General features: G+C 40.5%; 1 protein-coding gene across 18 annotated transcripts in view; it reads left to right on the forward strand.

Moving 5' to 3' along the window:
* Positions 1-14,453: 14,453 nt before the first annotated feature.
* PTPRD (protein tyrosine phosphatase receptor type D) overlaps positions 14,454-19,646 on the forward strand; it is a 384,409-nt gene continuing 379,216 nt past the window's right edge. For all 18 annotated transcript variants that reach the window (XM_074932640.1, XM_074932629.1, XM_074932631.1 and 15 more), the window contains exon 1: positions 14,454-14,935. The gene's annotated coding sequence lies outside the window, so the exon portion shown is untranslated. The remainder of the gene's footprint in view (positions 14,936-19,646) is intronic.

Consider the following 19,646-nt stretch of genomic DNA (forward strand, 5'->3'; position numbering starts at 1 on the left):
TTGAAAAGCTACTGCAGTATACAAATCATATAACAAAAATGCAAATAATATAGCTCCAAATATGTGTGACAGGAAATTATGACTACATAGGAAACAAAAAGTTTATACACTGTGTGTTGTGATACAATCTTGGCTTTAAATATTGCCATGAATTTCCAAACAGTTCTCTAAGAGAAAAAATGAAGAAAAAAAATTCCTGTCTATCTTAAATCAGCCCAACTTTGGCAAATGAGTGGATGCAGATGAAGTGATTTTCCCAGTGAACAAACTCTCTAATTTTTGCTTTTAATTTATCTTTTGACTCTTGCAGTTTCTTTCTAAACATTTGCATTACCAATTAATTAATCCTCGTCTACATTTAAACCATTGTAAAATTTGCTTTTTTTTTAGTATTGATATGGTCATAAATTTTATTGCTGTTTCATTTTGGTTGTTCTGCTTTCTTGATGAGCTCTTTAAATGCAGACTTTCTATCACTCTGTGTTACCAGGGCCTATCTGGTACATCCATTTGCAACCAGAGCTGTTTTCAAGGTGCAGAACCCTGTTGCTATCAAGTATTCATACCATGCAGTTGTAATTTCATTGGTGTTACGCTGTTAGGATGAAGCTAACACATGCAAGCATCATATTTCATTTTACTTTCTAGAAATATCTTATAACTGTCAAAATTCTAGAAGAACTGGAAGTCATCTCTCTATTAGCACACCGAATAGCTATAACAAACCTAACAACACAAAACTTGCAAGACATTTCCTTTCGATAGGCTACAGAGCTGCCCAAGAAAGTAGATTCTAACCATGGGTTTCTACATCAACCTGTCTCTTTTTTCCTAATTCAGTTCTGACAACCTGCTGGTGTTACACAGAAATCTGGATGTCCTTAAACTAATTGTTCTGGTCTTTGCTTGTTATAACTATTTATTCCAGCTTTAAATATAATTCTTGATATCGATGACCCAATTAGCAGTTGCTGCTGTTGCCAGAAAAATGTTATTATATTGACAACTGTACATGAATACAAAGGATTTTCACTAAATAACACCTAGGATGACAGTGGTCCAGTGATGAAGAAAAAAAAAAAAAAAAAGAGGAACATTCCTGAATTGGTTAATCAAAACAAACTAGCATCTCCCATAATCAAATTTGTGCCTGGAAGTTGTAGTGTACAACGTACTTCCTCAGCATGACCGGAGTCTGTGATTGGGTCCATTACACAGACCTCCACTCCTTGAACAAATAGAGTAGATGACAACAACAGTAAGCTGTCATTCTCTAGAATGATCAATAATAGATGTGCAGACATATTTATTCCTGTACTTCTCAGAAACTTGTTGCAGCACAACAGAAAGACTAAATAATTCTGTTTTTTGTCCAAGGCTGTGAAGGATAGTATGCTTATGCTTTTGAGATCTTTATCCTCCCTCTCCTAAGATCTGTGACCCAGGAATATGTCTTTTTCTTATATTTCAGTCTTTCCCTTCATCCCTGTTTCCTTTGATTACCCAGACAAAGCCTGAGTATTTCCAACTTCCTGCCCCCAATTCAACTTTATTCAGATATCCACATGGAACTTTTCTATCATAAAGTTATGGACTGACAATTACAAGCAACCAAATTGTTTCCCTTCCCTATAATTAATGACAAAAGCCAGTTACCTATCAAGACATATAATTTTGAGATGACCCTGTGTTAATTATACCTTTGCAAATAACTGAACTACACAAAATAAAATTCCTTGTTCTAGAAGAGCTGAACAAAAAATAACCCCGTGTCACTTGCACCCATTTCTACAGTGAACAAACAATTAATGCCAGAGTATATACTTTTGTCAGACCAACTTTTATTCTATCAGCTGTCTTCTTCTGCCCTCAGCGGCTCTCTACAACCAGAAGATATCAGTGGTTTCTGCAAAAATTACTGGAGAGAAGTCATCTGAACACTAAAGAACTACAATTAGCCTGGCACACCACACCTTTATCCTCTACACAACAGTTTTGCAGGATCTGACAAAGAAAAAACTTAGACTTCTCTGATTTACCTAGAGCCGACTTTGACTATATTTATGTACTGTATTTGTGGAATAATTATGATAAAAGGCAAGTAGCTGTACATCTATAAAAAAATATTTTAGATAAAGTCATTACTTAGCAACTGAGCAGTGTTGGCAAAGATATGAGGACAGTAGTTCTTCATTAAGTAGTTTTTTATGATATGAAATACTTCTTCCCAGCATTTTCATGTGTTTGGCTGTCCCGTTGCTAGAAGACCACTATTGGTAGGAGGTTTCTTTACAGAATAAATCCTAACTTAACTGTAAGTAGGTGGTGTAAGCAAATCCCCCTCCTCTGCCCACATTAAAAGAACCACCTCTTCTGTACTTACTTGAAAACTGATTACCTATACATAGACTATTGTTAAAGGTAACAACAGAAGTTGGTAGTTCAGAGTATTTTCAGTTGTTCAAACTGTGTTGTAGAAGTATTTAGAAGTTTCAGAATATGTTTCACAATTTCTTAACGATATTGTCTGATGTTTGCTTCAAATGTATGGACTGTAGGTGAACTTGCTTCTTGTACTTACAAAAAGTGACCATAAAAGGGGCAAAAAGAAAACATGGTCAAAATCTGAATGATTTTTTTTTTTTTCCTCCTAGCATGCATCAGTCTGTAGTGATTAAATAGGAACTTTGACTCACTGTTGCTGAACTATCTTCAGGAAACTCACAGAATGGTTGAGATTGGAAGGTACCTCTGGAGATAACCTTGCCCACCTTCCCCATTCAAGCAGGGTCATCTATTGCTCAGGCAGAGACACCTAGGTTATAATCTCCCATAGAAAACCTCTGGGTCAAGGGAGAACTTGCACTCAAATTCCCTGGTGCCCCTAAGTTTCTGAGAACTCCAAAGCAGTTCTGTTTTTGGAAGCTTTGACATAACATGAAAAGAGTCCTGGAGCGCCCTGATGGTTGGAGATTAGGAGTTTGTAAAGACATTTTAATGAACAGTCTATATCGCAAATGGATTTACCTATGTTAATCATGCTTGGATCTTCAAAACAGAGACAAAAATTGCACTATTTATTTTTCTTTTGACTATGGTTATTACAAATAGTTTTTATACATATCACAAAAAACCTCTCATTTTCAGAAACATAGTTTTGAACCGGGTTGTGTCAAGAAGGTATTTACAAACCTGTTTTGATCTGATACTAGCCTCTGGAGAAAAACACTTATTTATCTTTGGCCAATTGCTGTAATTTTTTTTTTCCAATCAATAAACAGCACAGAATGTACCAAGTTGTTTTTGCAAGTGAGTTTCCCACATTTAAAAAGATACCATATATTAACTTATAATGACAAACTAATGAATGCTTCATGGCTGTATGCTCTGCCAGTAGCAAATAATGAAACCTTTAACCAGGACAACTGACAAAGCTCCAAATTCTTGAGAAGATATTGCAGTATTATTAGTATCCCTGACCATTCACTGCAAAGGGAGATTAAAAATAGGATTTGCAAATGTAAAACCTGTTCCCCATTTAGAGGTTTCCCACTAAAAAAAACCGTAACCTTCTTGCTCTCCTTAACATACACACGGATTTTTTAGGTACTGAACGTAGTCCCAGTTACACTGACTAGCCAGATCCCATGAATTTCTCAGAGCGCTCAGATTTCCAGTGGGGTTTTGTAAGGAAAGTTGAATCATCCTGCTGTGTCATACTCAGAAGAAAGCAATTTACATAGAGGAAAGGGGAGTGGATCCTGTGTAAATAATGAGGAGATGGAAATCTCTAAGGTTTTAGCAGTGAGCTCTGGGAATATAATCTCCTAATATTTCTTTAAATGCTTTCTACTTGGTGACAGGATCTTGGATATTTTTAGAATATATTAAATTCCCGTACTCATAAAACTATACTTTTTGTAGGGCTTTTCGAAAGTTTCAGCAAACCAGTTCAGCCGTTAGAAGGAAATGTAACTACATTTTTTATGTCACTCATCCTGCAAATGCTTATCCAAGTACATCACTTTGAATAGAAGACTCACCTCATTTAGTGTAGTGTGAATGCTAGGAGAATGCTCAGAATTATGCTGTGTGTAGGCACTGGCATGTGCTTTTGTCTACATAACCTATTTGATACTTACTGTATAGATAATCAATACAATATCTAATAAAGAAGTAACAGAGAGAGGTATAAAGATTTATGCTCAGCTACATATTTAAATTGTATATTTTCATGACCACAAATGAGTAAAAAAATTCTCCATTATGCCTTCTCTGAATTCTTTTTACTGTGGTTTTCTTCAGTTTTGGATACTAGCAGGAAATAGTGTACCAAGTATACGGGTTGCAATGTACAGCTTTTCAAAAGTTCACTGGGGAAGGATATTCTGATACTCATAAGACATAATATACTTTCTTCTTGTACTTCAGTTACTAAAGGACCAGAAACAACTTTAATTCCTTGTGCTTTTTTTGTGCATAGAACCACAGTTATCATAGTGTTAGGTGACTTTCCATGTCTGTACTGCTGGATAAGCTTAAAATAACACACTATGAAAGGACGTATATGCCAGCTCTGGGAAGCCCATTCTCTACATTACAGGAAGCTTTCTGTCTTCCAGATCCCTTTGGAAGCAGATTTATCCGGGTGCTACTTCTGCAGGTTGGGAGAACCGTAAATAATGAAAAGCACAATTCATTAATGTAGACCGACCTGAATCATTAGGTAAAATAAGCACAGACAAATGTTTGTTTTAACCTAAACCAAATACAGGCTAGAAATAAGAAATGTGGGCCATCCTCACATGATAGACAACTTTGTTTTGGGTAACAGGTCTGAAAGATACTTACCAGGGTCATACACAAGCTTACTTGCTCAGTAAGCAAGTAAGCTTACTGCGTCATATGAATCTAGTAAATGCAAATAACCTTTGAAAGCTCCTTTTGTTCTCAGAATTCTTTCTTTTGCTTTCTTGTTATTTAAAATGAAATTATTATTTATAAACATAACTGAATTGTTACGGTTTGTTATATCCATGGTCTTCCCATCACCTAGATTTATCTGAGTAGGAAGAGGAGACATGTCTGTCTTTTTTATGCTTAGTATCACCAGAATAAAGAGGTCAAAATATTTGTTAGCCTATGATGGACAGCATCCTGGTACCACTCAACAAAGTACCAACTGCAGTGACGTTTATATGCCCTGGTAACTGACATGGGGTTGATGAGCCAGTAGAACCTCTGACGTCTGAAAGCACTGGACTGGTAGAAATATCTACAAACATTTTTTCCTTTCATTTCTTTTTCTCTTGATGAATGTTGTTCCAAACACACAAGAACACTCTTGCTGTTCTTCATGTCTGTTGCTTGATAAATAAAAATATTTTTATATATTTAAATAAAAAAAAAAAATTAAGTTGCCGTTTTATTTTGCTGCAACTAAAATAACTATTTTATCTCCCTGATTGCTTCTTAGTGAAATTTTACAAAAAAATAATTTTCATAAAACTAGCACTTTCCTGTGTCCATAAAACAAGTACAAGAACACACCCTCTTTGTTTTTAAAGACTACTATGTCTCACAGAAAATGTCCCAACTGAAAGTACTACAGCACATCCCAAGTCTGTCTTGTTCTTTTTTATAAATCTCTTTCGAAAAGGGGCTCTGTGTGTGTGTAGAATGAAAGACAATTCATGTGATGGAATGAGATAATGATTTATCTCGTTAGCTAACTTCATTGTTTCAGATACATTGTTTCAATACTCAGAATACTTTTAAATGTGCTGAGAGCATAATTAGAGGAAGACACTTCCATTGTCACTATCATCACTGCATTTTGCCACCTTGAGAGTCAGCATGCAAAGAAAAAAGATTACAGCATCCTTTCAAGCTGCACCTTGTAAATAGTCTCTGCTCATGTCAGTCCAAAAAAACCAGCTGCTGCTCACCAGAGTCTGCAGTGGCAAACTGTTATAAATGCCCTGAGATTTGGTATGTTATTTACTAAGGATTTCTACCTCCTTTATTGTGTGAAAAGAGGGGTCTGATCCCAAGACTACTGCTGTTCTAGATGGGACAGCTTATGTGTTCTATTAGTGTTCCTGAAGGCCTGCAATGTGACACTGTAATTGTCACCTATTTCTTAATCACACCAGTTAAGACAGTGACTTACTCTTCATTCCTTTTATGTTCCATCTCTTCAAAATCTTGGAAGAAAACCAGGTTCCAAATATTTGCTATATGTCACCTCCTTTTGAGATCAGTCTCATGCCTTGCAGTAACAAAATGAATTGGATCTAGGCAAGGAGATGTGGAACAACACATAGCCAAACAAACATTTACATACTGAGTGCCATACCAAGAAGAAATATTCAGTGGGATACCCTGTGTTTAGAACTACTTCATGTCTCAGTGGCTCCACCTTCTGAAGGATGTCTTGTAGAACAGTTTAAGTACTGAATGAAATAAGGTCATCTATATTGTTGTACGGTATTTTGCTACAACCTCCTTCTCAAGTATTGAGCAAGAGAGTACTGACATGTCTGGGATCTTAAAAATTGCAACTTATGTAATATTCTCTCCTTCTCCTTTCCCCCATTACATTATATATAAACAAAAGTGTACTTCTGGAATGAAAGGTGGAAGGATTTGGGAGATAGCAAGGCTGATGACAGAGGTGTTTGGAAGAACAGAGAATGAGGTAAATCTGGAAGAGAGTAAATGAATGAAAGAGGAAAAATATGAAAAGGTAAGCAGGGTATTGGAACAGAACAGAGAAGCTGGAATTTGAGAAATCAGAGATTTAAGGAGAGGAAAGCATAGTCTCTTACAGAGAGAAAGGAGGCACCAGAAGATGTAAGAAGTAGATGATTCTGGAAAGACATTGTAAGTGGATGGTTTTAAGATTGAAGAGACTGGTAGCTTCACTGGGAAGAAAGAAATCTATTTCAACATGGTTGCAAAACCAAAGAAGAGTTCAGGGAGCCAAGTCAAGAGGAAGGAGGTGAAAATAATTCTGGAGAAGGAATAGTCTCTATGTCTTTTTTTTTTTTTTTTTTAAATCATAACTTCATCCTGAATATGCAGAACCTACTTGAGATTAAAAAACACAGTCCATGTTGCTATCATTCCACAAACACTGGAGTTGAAATTTATTGCCACTGTTGTGTCCTTTGTGCCTTCTCAGTGAAGGCACAAAGGGCACATCTTCTCATGAACCACATGAGAAAATACCAGCACATTCTGAGCTTGTAGATTTGATTTCCACCAGTTCACGTTTGTGCTAGCTCCAGCCTATATAAAAAAACGGAGGTCACAGAACTATATCTGCATCCTAAAAAGATGTCTCCTGAAGTTCATAATGAATGGGTTGTCATTTTTATAACAGAACTTTGACAAGTTTTTTTCCCTTGTTGAAAAATAAATCCTTAGAATTGAAAACTGTGACTAATATGTGCTTTCCCTCACAGGGCTAGTTTAATGTGGAAAAGTGATTTACAACATTGAAAAACAAAGGACTTGGCATCCGAGCTTGCTAATAATCTGGATTCAGTACAACAGATTTAATCTTTCCATTCCTTTTTCATGAATAACTTCTTTGGCTAAAATATAGATTTTTCTCATTGTCCTAATTTCTGTTTTAATTGAATTGCTGAGAATGAAAATGATTAGAGAATGTTGTGTGGTGAGCAGATTTGTTTGGATAATGCGGTTTTAACACCTCTTGTTCTGCCCAAGATACACAGTCTTCCTTAAAAGGATGTGATAGTGCATAGCTTATATACTACAGTCTGTAACAGAGTAAATGTTCAGTGGGCTTGCATTCAGTGATTAATGGATAGGATGGAAGGAAACATAAACTGAAACAATGGAAAGGTAATATTAACAGAACAGTTATAAGTCAAATATTCACCTGTGTCACTGAAACTCAGTAATCTGTGTACACAGGTCAGTTGAGATCATACTGTAGAAATGTTCCTTCTAATATCAGAATTCATGGAATTTGCAGTATTTTATATTTTGAATTGAAAAAAACCCAAACACAATTCTCATTAAATATGCTGGATTAATAGCACTCTGTACTAAAGAATTCAGGAGTTTTTATCCAGACTGATTTGCCAATAAACTTGCAGCTACCTCTGGAGCAACTGCGTTTAGAAATGAGAGAATAAATTTATTTTCCATAAAGTCCTTGACTTGAACATTTTGTGATGTAGACACTTGCCCACTAAAAGTTGAGCTGAAACTCTTCCTAGCCATATACTGATAAACAAGTCAGACACTATGTGTTTTTGATTAGGAAACACATTCCCTGAAATTAATGGGAGTTATAAGTTATATTGGGGGTGGGGGAGGGGGTGGGGGGAAATAACTTCAATTGAATCTGTGCAAATTTATCAGATTCAATAGAAGAGGTACAAACTTGAATATCCTGAGATAGACTTAAAGTCCAGACTGAGCATGATAGTGTCCTCTATAGTAAAAAAATAATCCTTCTTTTGGTATTGTAGATATCTATCCATAGCGTTGTTGAAGTATTTATAGGCCCACAGCAATAATGACTTTAAAATATGAACTGTAGGTAACTGTAGGGAAAGAGATGCTGAGAGGAATTTTCTTTTACATTTTTCTTTTCCCTTCTCCCATTCTATCTTGCAAGGTTTCATAATGCAGCACCTCTGCTAGGAGAGTCCATATCTTGCCTCCCAGTGCTTGTCTATGCCTCTTGATTTACTATAATGGACGCAACATGAGAGGAATGGAAACATACCCTCCCTCAGATGACTGAGTAGCTTATTCCGTAACACTCCTATATACAAGAAACAAAAGATTCAAGATTAAAAAATAAACTAAGACTTCTCCTCCCTCTACACCCTGCTCACACCCCAGACAGTAGAGCACTGCCATATAAGACACTGTGATCTGAACCTGCTTGAGGTCTGGCAGGAGGGAACAAACATTCAGATTTATGAGGTTTCACTTGGACTAGTTGTTGTTAGTTTGTGAGATCCTCTGTTTTCTACAAAGTGTTTTTGGAAACTTTTATATAAAAGAAGCTATGTAAACTGAACAGCAGTGTCTCCTTAGGAACTATTAGTCAGTGCCCAAATAAAAGATTAACAAAATCTCCCAGTTCTGTAAATCAGTTACGACATTAGTATCTTTTCCTTTTCCTATCTATTCCTTCTGTTCCTGAGTTTTAAAATAAATGAGTTCAGTTACCTGCTGTCAGGACTTATGTCAAGTAGTGTTATATAGACTGTGATCTCTGACCTAGGTGTGCAAAATGGTGTCTTTGGTCTCCGTAGTACATGTTGAGCAACCATGAAATGATCACTAAGTAACTCATGGTATCTCTTTCCATTTGACTGTAGTAAAAGGTGTGAACTAGCAAGCTGTCATTTGGCTATCAGTTTTCCCTTACCAGATCCCATTTTCCTCCTCTGATGTTAGAAATTACTAATGATATTCTAGTCCTAGTTCTCGGCTGCTGTCCTTAAAATTTAGGGGTACCTTCTTCCCAGGAAGGCTACATTTTGAAAACAAAAGAAAACAAAAGAACAAAACCCACCCATCTACTGCACCATATTCAAATTGCAAGCAGATCTTGACACAGACCTCCTGCACCTGTGTGTGTATATACATTATATATGTATGCACGATTTTTAAGAAAAATACCACCACACTGTGTTCTGTATTCTAAGTACATAATTTCTAAATTGTTAGCAGAGTTCTCACCACATGTGAGATACTCCAAATACTCTAGAAGTAAAAGACTTCTGGCTCCTCAATCTACAAATCTTATTTACAGCTTTCCCTACATATGCTGCTGTTTATTTTCAGTTTGTGGCACACACTCTAGGTACGCTGAGAAAGCCGATACTGCTTCATCATCTCCAAGTCCCTGCAGATTTTCATGTACCATGTGATTAATTACTAGTTTTCTAGGCCTCTTGCTCTTTTCAGTTAAAAAAATCCCCACAAAATGATGCAAAAAGAACTAGTACAACAAGTTGTTCTCCGAGAAGCAGAAACAACCAAGCCCAATTTTCTTTCTATTTATGTGCTGCAACACCTGATTCTACCCTCCTTTTCCCATCAGCTATCTTGGGTCTGTGATAAGGCATGCAGTGTGCCTGGCTCAGTGCAATGAATGGGCTGGTATGAGTGTGCAGGCCAGCCTGGTGGTCTCCTTCGTCTACCAAATCTTTATTTCCACGGGAGAAAAATTAGAACAGGGTTTGAGACCTGTAGGATACAAGACCTGAATTCTTCTCCAAAACAGATTTAAAATGTGCTGGCACACACAAAAGTTTCTTGGAATGCCAGGTGGATCACGCAAGTGTATAAAGCCTTGTCTCTTTAAGACAGAAAAAACCAAGCAAATGCAGGAAAAATGATCTTAAAAAACTACCCTTCAAATCACTTTCTTCCCCAAACCTCTGTTTCTAACTATTTAAGTTTCATCACTTAAAAGATTTATATGAATCACAATGTCTACAAGATAAAGACAAGTACTGAGAATGTCTGCTGAGGTACTAAATTAAGTTTTAAAAGATGTGTACTCAAACTGTGTTAGCCGAACCAATTTTTGCATATAGACAACACATGTTTACTTGTCTAGTAGTATTTTATTATCTTTAATAATAGGAGTGCACAGTGTCTGTGACTTATAAATGAGAATTTTCAAATATCAGTACAGCAACTCAAGAATGTTTCTCATAACCATTTTGTAAGCCAATGCCTAACATACGCATTAATTCCGTTTTGTGAGAAATCATCTGTTAGATTTATGTTAATCATAAGTAACTGTAATATATGGTTATCCTAATGTATGCAACAACAACAACAAAAAAACCCCAACAAGGTACAGGCAACCACAGAGTAACTTTTCTGTTCCCCCCTGCTCCCCCTCCCCTTCCTGATCTTGCTCTGTAGTAAACCAATGTCCACTGGTTCCAGTTGTTAATGGAATGTCCTACTGTCCTAAAGAGCTTAGTGGGATCACATTTACCAGGGATGCAAGCAACAATCCAAGGCAGAACAGCCAAGAGAAAAATAATACTGCATGCTATTAATAGAGTACTATTTAATATGTGAAACTCATGAGACTGAGGTACGAAAGAGTATGTCTGGTCCTTTACTTGAAGAGCTATGGCAGAAATTACTGAGTATCGTTGCAGGTATGTATTCGGATGAACAGAAGGAAAGTTGACCTGTTTCTCTTCCTCCTTTGCTACACGAGTTTTAATCCTGCACTCACATCCTGCACTTCACATCAAATTGGCACTGCTGGTACATAGCCTCAGTGAAGACACTGAAAGCAGTTGCATGAGCAGGAACAACAGGACTTAAACAGTTAACTTTGAATAATGAGAGAAAGATGTCTGTTTTTATAAAAAACTCCGAGGGAATACAAGATACAATTCCAAATGACATAAAAACACCTTCTTCCTTCCACCTTAAAAAAAAAAAATTAATAGAAGATTCATATCTTTGAAACCTAATTTAATTACGATCTTAGAGATTGTTCAGTGTTTCAAAAGAACTCTTTCAAAGTTAATAAAAAGTGTAAATGTTTTTCCAGTTGAGTTCTGTACTAATCTTAGAGTAACGTACTGCTGCAATCTTGGCAAAAATAGGCCACCAGTGCAGAACGCCGTGTTTGAATTTTTCACGTATTTTGAAAAAAAAAAAAAAAAAAAAATCCACTTTAATGAGTAGTTTGTAGGAGATGAATTATGCTTCTTGATGTTCTACCTCCTCTTAACAGGGAAGGAATGTTAAAGGTTTATTACCAAACCACATATATATATATATATATATATATGTATATATATATAAGCTACTATCTTAAGTATAAAATTTATGGTAATGATAATAAGTAATGATATGCACTAGAGCAACAGTAAGTATACAGTGGTTTAATGCTGCTTCATGAATTTAGGTTATTTTTAAAAAATTTTTTTGCTTCAGCATCACTACAAAGCCTTGAAATCTTATAAATAATATTCACGAGATCTGGTTTTACTACTATAGGAAGAAACACATTTATTGCAAATGTGTACTGTGATGCTGACTGAACAGAAGGAAAATCTACACAACCTGCTTATGACTCTAATGGAAGGCTAAATGTAGTCCCAAAACTCACATCCACATTGTGATACCACATGAAAAATATAAAATGCATGCGTTTATTGTTCAATTCTTCAATGTCACGCAAGGATCACAGCATGAGAAACAGTAAAACAGCTAAGTATACTGATAAAAACTGCTGGGACATAACATTAAAACCTGAAATACCTATTTAGTATTTCCATTTCAAAGCAAATACAGCCCTGCAGTCATCTGAGTCAAGGGGGCAAAGGTGAGGATTTAATTCTTGCTTTTTTTCACCACATCTATTATGATAAAGATAAAATAGCATTTTGCCCAGTATTTGATTTTTGTTATTTTATTTTGAAGCCGCAGTTGCTTGTTGAAAAGTTCATCTTTTATTGAATCTTTTTGACAAGATAAAAAGTAGTCATCCATGCTCATATATTTACCTTTTCATAGAAAGCAATTTTTTTACAAAATCAGTATTTTGAAGGATACTATTTGCAAAGGACTAGTGCTCCTTTCAGTGTAAGATTACCTGGGGGACCATTTTTCATGGTGTAACTGGCAGCATCAAAAGAAGACAGCAATTTATAGGACTTGGGGAGAACAAAGTTTATCTTTACTTCTGTCAGACTTCATGTTTGTAGCACTAGCTTCCAGGGGACAGTAAAGTATGATTATACGATAGCAAATACCCAAATCCCTCTCCTCTGCAGAAAAGTAGCAATGATCTGCAACGAACTTTGCAAGGACTACCATGACCGATTTCAGAACCAGGGGCTACACAGCTTGATCAGGTTTCAGCAAGTCAGCACTAAGCTCGGGACAAGACGCACCAGTCGGGCCAACGCTGCAGCTGCAGCTTCATACACGTGAACGCCCGTAAACCAACTTTTGTGGCACTGATGTTGGTGGGCTCCTACCACCATAATGACTGACTAGCGTCCCGTTTATCCTAACGCTTTACACCCAGTTTACATGGGAGGAACAGTGCCACGGAGGGCATATGCTGCGCGCGTCTGAAGATGGTTAGAACCCAACAAAGAGGTTTCCCAAACCACTCTTCACCTAAATCCTACTGTTTTCACCTACGTCCTATGCACTGTTCCTTCTCTGCAGAGGATTAGACAAGACGGGATAAGAAAAGCAGGGACCATTTTTTTGCCTTGTGGCACGCCACCGATTGCACCCAGCAACACGTGGTGTCACTCGGCATGAAATCTGACCGGTTTTCAGGAGGAAAATTAGGGACTTGCCATATACAAGCACGACTGAGTAAGTACATATCGCTTTTTAACACCGCTCTCGGGCTGCCAGATCCGGTAAGCCTGGTGATCCCACCGGCCGGGTGCAGACCCGGACAAGAAGCGGAGCATTTGAACTCCGCTGGATTTCGGTTGCCCAGGGAAGCCCGGGTAGGGGGCAGACAAGGGGCAGCGCTGCACGCCGCAGGCTGCCGCCTGCAGCCCCGCGGCCGGGCCGCCGCCCCGCTCCTCCGCCCCGCTCCTCCGCCCCGCTCCTCCGCCCCGCCGCCGCCGCCGGGATGCTGTGGCCGCGGGCGCCCTCGGCGCGCGGCCGGGCGGGAGCGCCCCACGGGCCGGCACGGGGTGACGTCACCCCCCTCCCGCCCCCGCCCGCCGTCCCCTCCCCCGCCGCCGGTCGCGCGCGGGGCCGCGGGTGCGGAGTCCCCGCGCGCTGTGCGCTGGCGGCCTCGGTCCGCCCGCGACCCGGGCGGCGGCCGGGCGGGTCCCCCCGTCGCTCCGCCGGTCGCTCCTCTGTCCACCCCTCGCTCCCCCGCCCGCCGCCCCGCCGCCCCCCTCGCACGCACACAGACGCGCGCAGGGGCGCAGAGCTCGGCAGCAAGCTTTCCCGAGCACTTGGGGCTACGCAGACCCTGTGATCCGGCGGCGTAAGAGGATTAATAAAAACCCCCAAACGAACCAACAACAAGCCCAAATCCAACAACAAACCCAAATCCCACAGCAACAAACCCACAGAACGAGGGAGCGTCGTCTCCACCAGCGTACCCACGGCGTCCCCGTTCTCCCCCGGAGCAGCGAGGCGGGGTGGGGGGAGGGCTGCTCGTGCTTCGGCTCTCGGGGACGGTTTCTGAGGATTTTTCCCGTGTCTCTACCCTCCCCGCTCCGCCCGCCCCGTGGCCTCTTCCCTCGCTTTTGTTTGCACTGCACTTTTTCTGGAGGGGTGGGGGGGAGTGGGGGGAGCCCGGGTGGGCGACCTCGCTGCTATTTGTAGCCAAAGAATCGGCTAAAAGAGACGAAGGAAGGAAAAAAAAAAAAAAAAAAAAAAAAGGGGGGGGGAGGGAAAGCAAAGGGGGAAGGAAGAAGGAGAGAGAGAGAGGGAGGAGGAGGAGGAGGAGGGGAAACGGAGCAGCAGATCGGGAACAGAGAGCGCGCCCGGGAGCAGCAGCAGCAGCCGCCGCCGCCGCAGGAAGAAGAACAAGAAGAAGAAGAAAAGAAGAACAGCGGAACAGAGCAGAGCGAAGGAGAGGTGGCGCTGGCAGGAGGAGGCAGGCGGGGACCTGGCTCTTCTGGATGCTGGATTTTCGGACTCTCGTTGACTCCCTCCCGCTCCTCGGCGCCGGACTGTGAGAGACACGCACAAGCGCCAGGCAGCAGCAGCGGCGGGGGGCTCCGCTCGTAGCTGCTGCTGGTGCTGCTGCTGGTGCTGTTGCTGCTGCTGCGGGGCTTGGATTAAATTGGCCGCCCCGGAACGAGCGGGAGCAGCGGGAGGAGGTGGCGGCGGCGGGAAGCGGCGGCGGGCGGGCAGGCGGCGGCGGCGGCTGCTGCTGGACCGGGGGAGCCAGCATGACCAGGTAACTGCCCCGCTCCTGACCCATTTTTTCCCCTGCCGCCGCTCCGTCTTTGCCGCCTCTTTCGGCGCGTTTGTGCGTGTGGGTGCGTACAAAAACGTGTGTGTGTGCGCGCGCGGGTGTGTGTGCGTGTGCGCAGCCCGTACACATGTGCCTCGCGCACGGCTGTCCCCCTCGGGTGCCCCGGGGTCGCCCCCGGCCGCGGACAGCCCGCCCCGTCCCCGCTCCGCCGGGTCTCAGTCTGGCGGCGAGGCCTGCGAGGGGAGCGAGGGTGGCTGCGGTGCGGGGACGGGGGATGGGGCAGGGTGAGGACGAGTGATGGATCGGAGTCGACGTTTCCACTGAATGCCACTGTACGCGGGCGGGGGGGGGGGGGGGGGGGGAGGTGCGGCGGGCTACACTATTTACACGTTGGCTGTTTGCTCCAGCGAGCGAATTATTAATATTAATTATTTTCTTTATTCAAACGGGTGGGGAGAAGGGGGAAGGTAGCAGAGTAGCAGAGGTGGGAGGCGAGGCGCCAGCCGCTGGAGAGGGGGTGTGGGGGCAAGCGGCCGGTAGGGACCCCCGGCGCCGGTCCGAAGAGAGCTCCCTCCTCCTCCTCCTTCTCCTCCTTTTCCCCCACCTCCTCTTCTTCCTCTTCCTCCTCTCTCTCGGCGGAGCGGGGAGGCACGGAGATACGAAGCTTTTCACAGGTTAGGCTTTTAATTTCTTTGTTTACTCTCCCGAAGGCACTTGAAAGGAAGCACATCGGGCTGCAAACTCAGTTTTCTGAGCCCTTACAAAGGGTCCCTTGAATTTGTTAAGAAAACTTAGCAGCTTCTTCTGCGCCGTCTGCCCGTGAGAACAGTCACTTCTCGGTGCAGCAGTCGGGCTCTCCCAGGCTGGCAAATAAACCAGTTGTTTTCTTCCACCGAATTTCGAATTTTTCCTGTTTTCTATCCCCTCCCTCCCCGACAGAACTATATTATTCCCCTTTTAAGCGATTACCACTCACCCTTGCATGTATGGCTTTTGAATATCTGCTTCTCCTTGTTACTTCTCCAGACTGCTGTCATGCGTATTTTATTCTTTTGCCTGGCCTTTGTACAGTTAGTGCCTCGTGGAAGGATGGCAGCTTCTTTATCATGCCTACCCTATCCACGTTGTCGGTTTCAGCATACACAGAAGGGTCATTCTATTTGCACAGAATAGTTAGGGTTCTGTGTGTTTCCTCACTTGTCGCCTGAGACAGTGTTGTCTTGGAGATGAGTCTGTAGATGCTGATTTGCCTTGGAGTTTCCTGTTTGCATACAGGAGTATTTTTGGTGAAGCCCATATCCTCTTAAATTTAGGGTTAATGTGGGAAGTTATGACTGTCTATTCACCCTTCTGGAGATCACTTCCAGCATACCTTTTGTTCAGGCACAAGCAACTTCTCTAATATCAGGACATTTTTGGGGAATTTTGATGCGGAGATGGAAAAATGTGTATCTACCATATTTTTCCTTCCTCTGGTATCTGCTAGTGGTTTGTGATGTTATAATGGTCAGTACTTTCTTTTCTTGATGTAAAAGTGTATAGTAAATGACATAATTTTCTTCTGGGCTGGGAGCATGAAAAGCTCCTACAAATTCTTGTTATTGAACAGAGCAACTCTGAAGAAAAAAGATTCTCCCCTCTCCTAAATGCAATCATATGTACTTGTATCTTACTTCAGATGGCAATTTTTTGATAGGTTCTGTAAATACCATCTCATGAGATCTGCTATTACCGCTTTTTTTATGTGTGAAATTGACAAACTGGTCAGTTTAATAAATTCAGCTGTCAAATTTTGCCCAGTCAAAATTGCTAAAAGCTGTAAATGTACTGGCATGGGATTTTCAAGGCACTGAGTGTTACATAGAAAGGAAGGAGGCTTTAATGAGAGACTTTTTGCAGGAGTAGCTTTCCAATTTTAGTTTTGTCACTTGTGTTAATATGGTGGAGTATATTTAGATTTCTCTCAATGCAGAAATGATGTATAGCTTTTCTGTATCCACTTAAAACACTGAAAGCTTTGCCTAAGTAGAAGACTTCTACGCTAAGAAGGCACTAAGAAATTCATTATGGTTTGTGTGTGCTATGGCAAGCTGTCAGGAATGGTGCGTGGAAAGGAAAATAGTATCTTGGTATTTCTAGATTTCAGGAACAAGGTCTTAGGACCTGCTTTTAGAGCAATCAGTCATACTACGTTTCAAATGAATGCTAAAGAGTAATATGAATTAAGTGTTCCGCTGTGATGGTTATGTAACTCAAACAACAGCACTGTCAGTGAACTCAACGGGTGATAGTAAATCGGTCCTTAATCTTAGGAGAGGGTTTACAAGAACAGTCTTGGGCATGTGCGAAAGAATGAAATAACTGGTGATTTAGCTCTAGTCATCAATTCACCTTTCAATTTTTTTAAGATTGCTCTTCGTTCCTACATTTGAATAATGCAGGGACCAAAACTACACAGTCTGAGGAGAAGTGGGAATCCCCCTTCATCTGCTGCTGTGTGCGCAGGGCCACTAGGGGCCTGTATAAACTGCTCTTGCACAGCAGAAACCAGTGCATGGCATAAGCTTGCTCTTTCACCAGACATTTTTTTACACAGGTGCCTAATGTCAAAAGCGAAGTTGCCGGTTATTGATTCCCCACTAATAAATGAGACTGCAGTTACTTAGGAGATGCATGCAAATTGTATTTTTTTTTTTTTTTTTTTTACCCTACTTCGCCATTTCCCCCAGTCCTCTGTGGTGTCCAACATGGTTCTTTCCTCCCTGCTCTCCTGACTGCTATGGCAGTTGGGAATGAACATCGACTCGGGACGTGCAAATTTTGGGCAAAGTCGGATTTGAGTGTCTCCCCGCATTTCAGATTTTCTGTAAGCTGAGAAAATCAGATTTGTTGCCTGTGTGTTTCTTCTATTAGATTAGTAATGGTACTGTTCCATGCAAGTGTAGGGTTAAAAGATAATCTAAACAGGATTACTTCAAGGCAGGAACAGACATAGATTGATAGTGTATTTAAACTAGCTTTGTAAGTGTTACGTAAGTTTAAGAGTGTGGCGGTTCCAAGGCTTTGGCTGGAGCGTAGTCAGCATTTATAGGACCTGGGCTGAAGATACACTATACATTTTTGAGTGTCAGTTTCAGAAATGTAAAATCCACCAGCCGTAGCATTCTTAATAGACATTAAGCAATAAGGTCAAGTATACTTACACTGTTCTATTGTTGATTTTTGGTTCTTCAAACTGGCAAGGCAGACAATTTGTAAAAGAGCACAGCTGAAATATTTGCATATTGGATTTCCTTCAAAATGAACTTCCGTTACTAAGCTCTTTGAAAATTCTCATTTGAAAGGATTTTCAAGCTGAATCACAGTAAGGTCATACAATCAAAAATGCAGTTTCCCTATGGTATGTTAATTTTTTAATAAGCTGTCTTTAAAACAGCAGTTTTGATATTTCATGTGATGTTGAGCTAGCTACTGCAAAAGGCCTTTTTTCATATTACCGACAACAGTTGAGCAAATATTGACAGAGTTTAATCTTCTGAAATGTGTGTGTGTGCACTTAGGTAAAGTCGTGATGAAATGTAATGAAATCCGCTTTAAAGGTTTTCTCAAATGATAGATGTCTGTTCAAAACCGTAAGTCTTAGTAAACCAAGGCAGTGTCTCCAAAATGCAGAGGATAGACACTTCATATGGACTTTGGATATCAGGAAGAGTAATATGGTACAGGTCTACAAACTATTGTGTTTCATTTTTGTGTAATCATGGTGATTTTTAACATTTTGTTTTTTAACAAGTTGAGAAAAAGGTATAGAAGTCTGCTGGTTTAAATTCCTATCATCCATCAGTACCACATAATGCCATCTATTTTAACAGGAGCTTGCTTATGTTGTAGTTCTATTTAATAATAGCATAACGGTCAACATACAATATTTTAATGAAAACTCTCCATTTCACATACTCTGTGAGTTGTTTACTTTATTTGTTTAATCCTGTTTTCTTTGGAAAAGGCCTTAAATGAAGCTAATTAATGAATGTATGCTGGCAACTTGGCAGCCTAAAGCAAGTATCCGTGTTTAAAAATACTCCTTTGTATACTATTTGTGATTTACCAAGTAGGAGCAAAGAGGAAGCATTACTTCTCTTGGTAATCAACTATAGTGAAAGCTGCAGTACAACTGGAGAAATCTGATGATGTAGAAAATTATTGCATGACAGTGCTTTGCCTGTAAATTCCTTTCCAACAAGCTTCACTTGTTTTAGCTGCCGTGCGTTGATAGAACCATATGTCTACTATTGCACAATTCTAAGTTACATTTCATAAACTCATATGGCTTTTGGTTGGTGATTGATAATATTTATTAAAACGTTGCATGTTTGTGTCTTCCTATAGGAAGTGGACAACTAAAATGTGGGGAAAATAGGTACAAAATAATACAAATGGCTTGTTTGAAAAAAAATAGGTTAAAATGAATATTACATAAATACTGAAAGCATTGCTTTTTAAAAACATGGTTATTATTCAGGTTCTTTCAATTCATTCATAAAAGTGAAAATTTACACTGAATACTCTGTTTATCAGTGTATTTTTAACTACATCAGCAGGTATACACAGTCTGTACTTCTCTAAGACTTAGAGCTTTAAGTGTCTTATGCTTACATGCTGTGACAGCCTTCTCCAGAAGCTTAGTAGCACA

Source organism: Athene noctua, chromosome Z, assembly GCF_965140245.1.
Source record: "Athene noctua chromosome Z, bAthNoc1.hap1.1, whole genome shotgun sequence".
Classification (NCBI taxonomy): domain Eukaryota; kingdom Metazoa; phylum Chordata; class Aves; order Strigiformes; family Strigidae; genus Athene; species Athene noctua.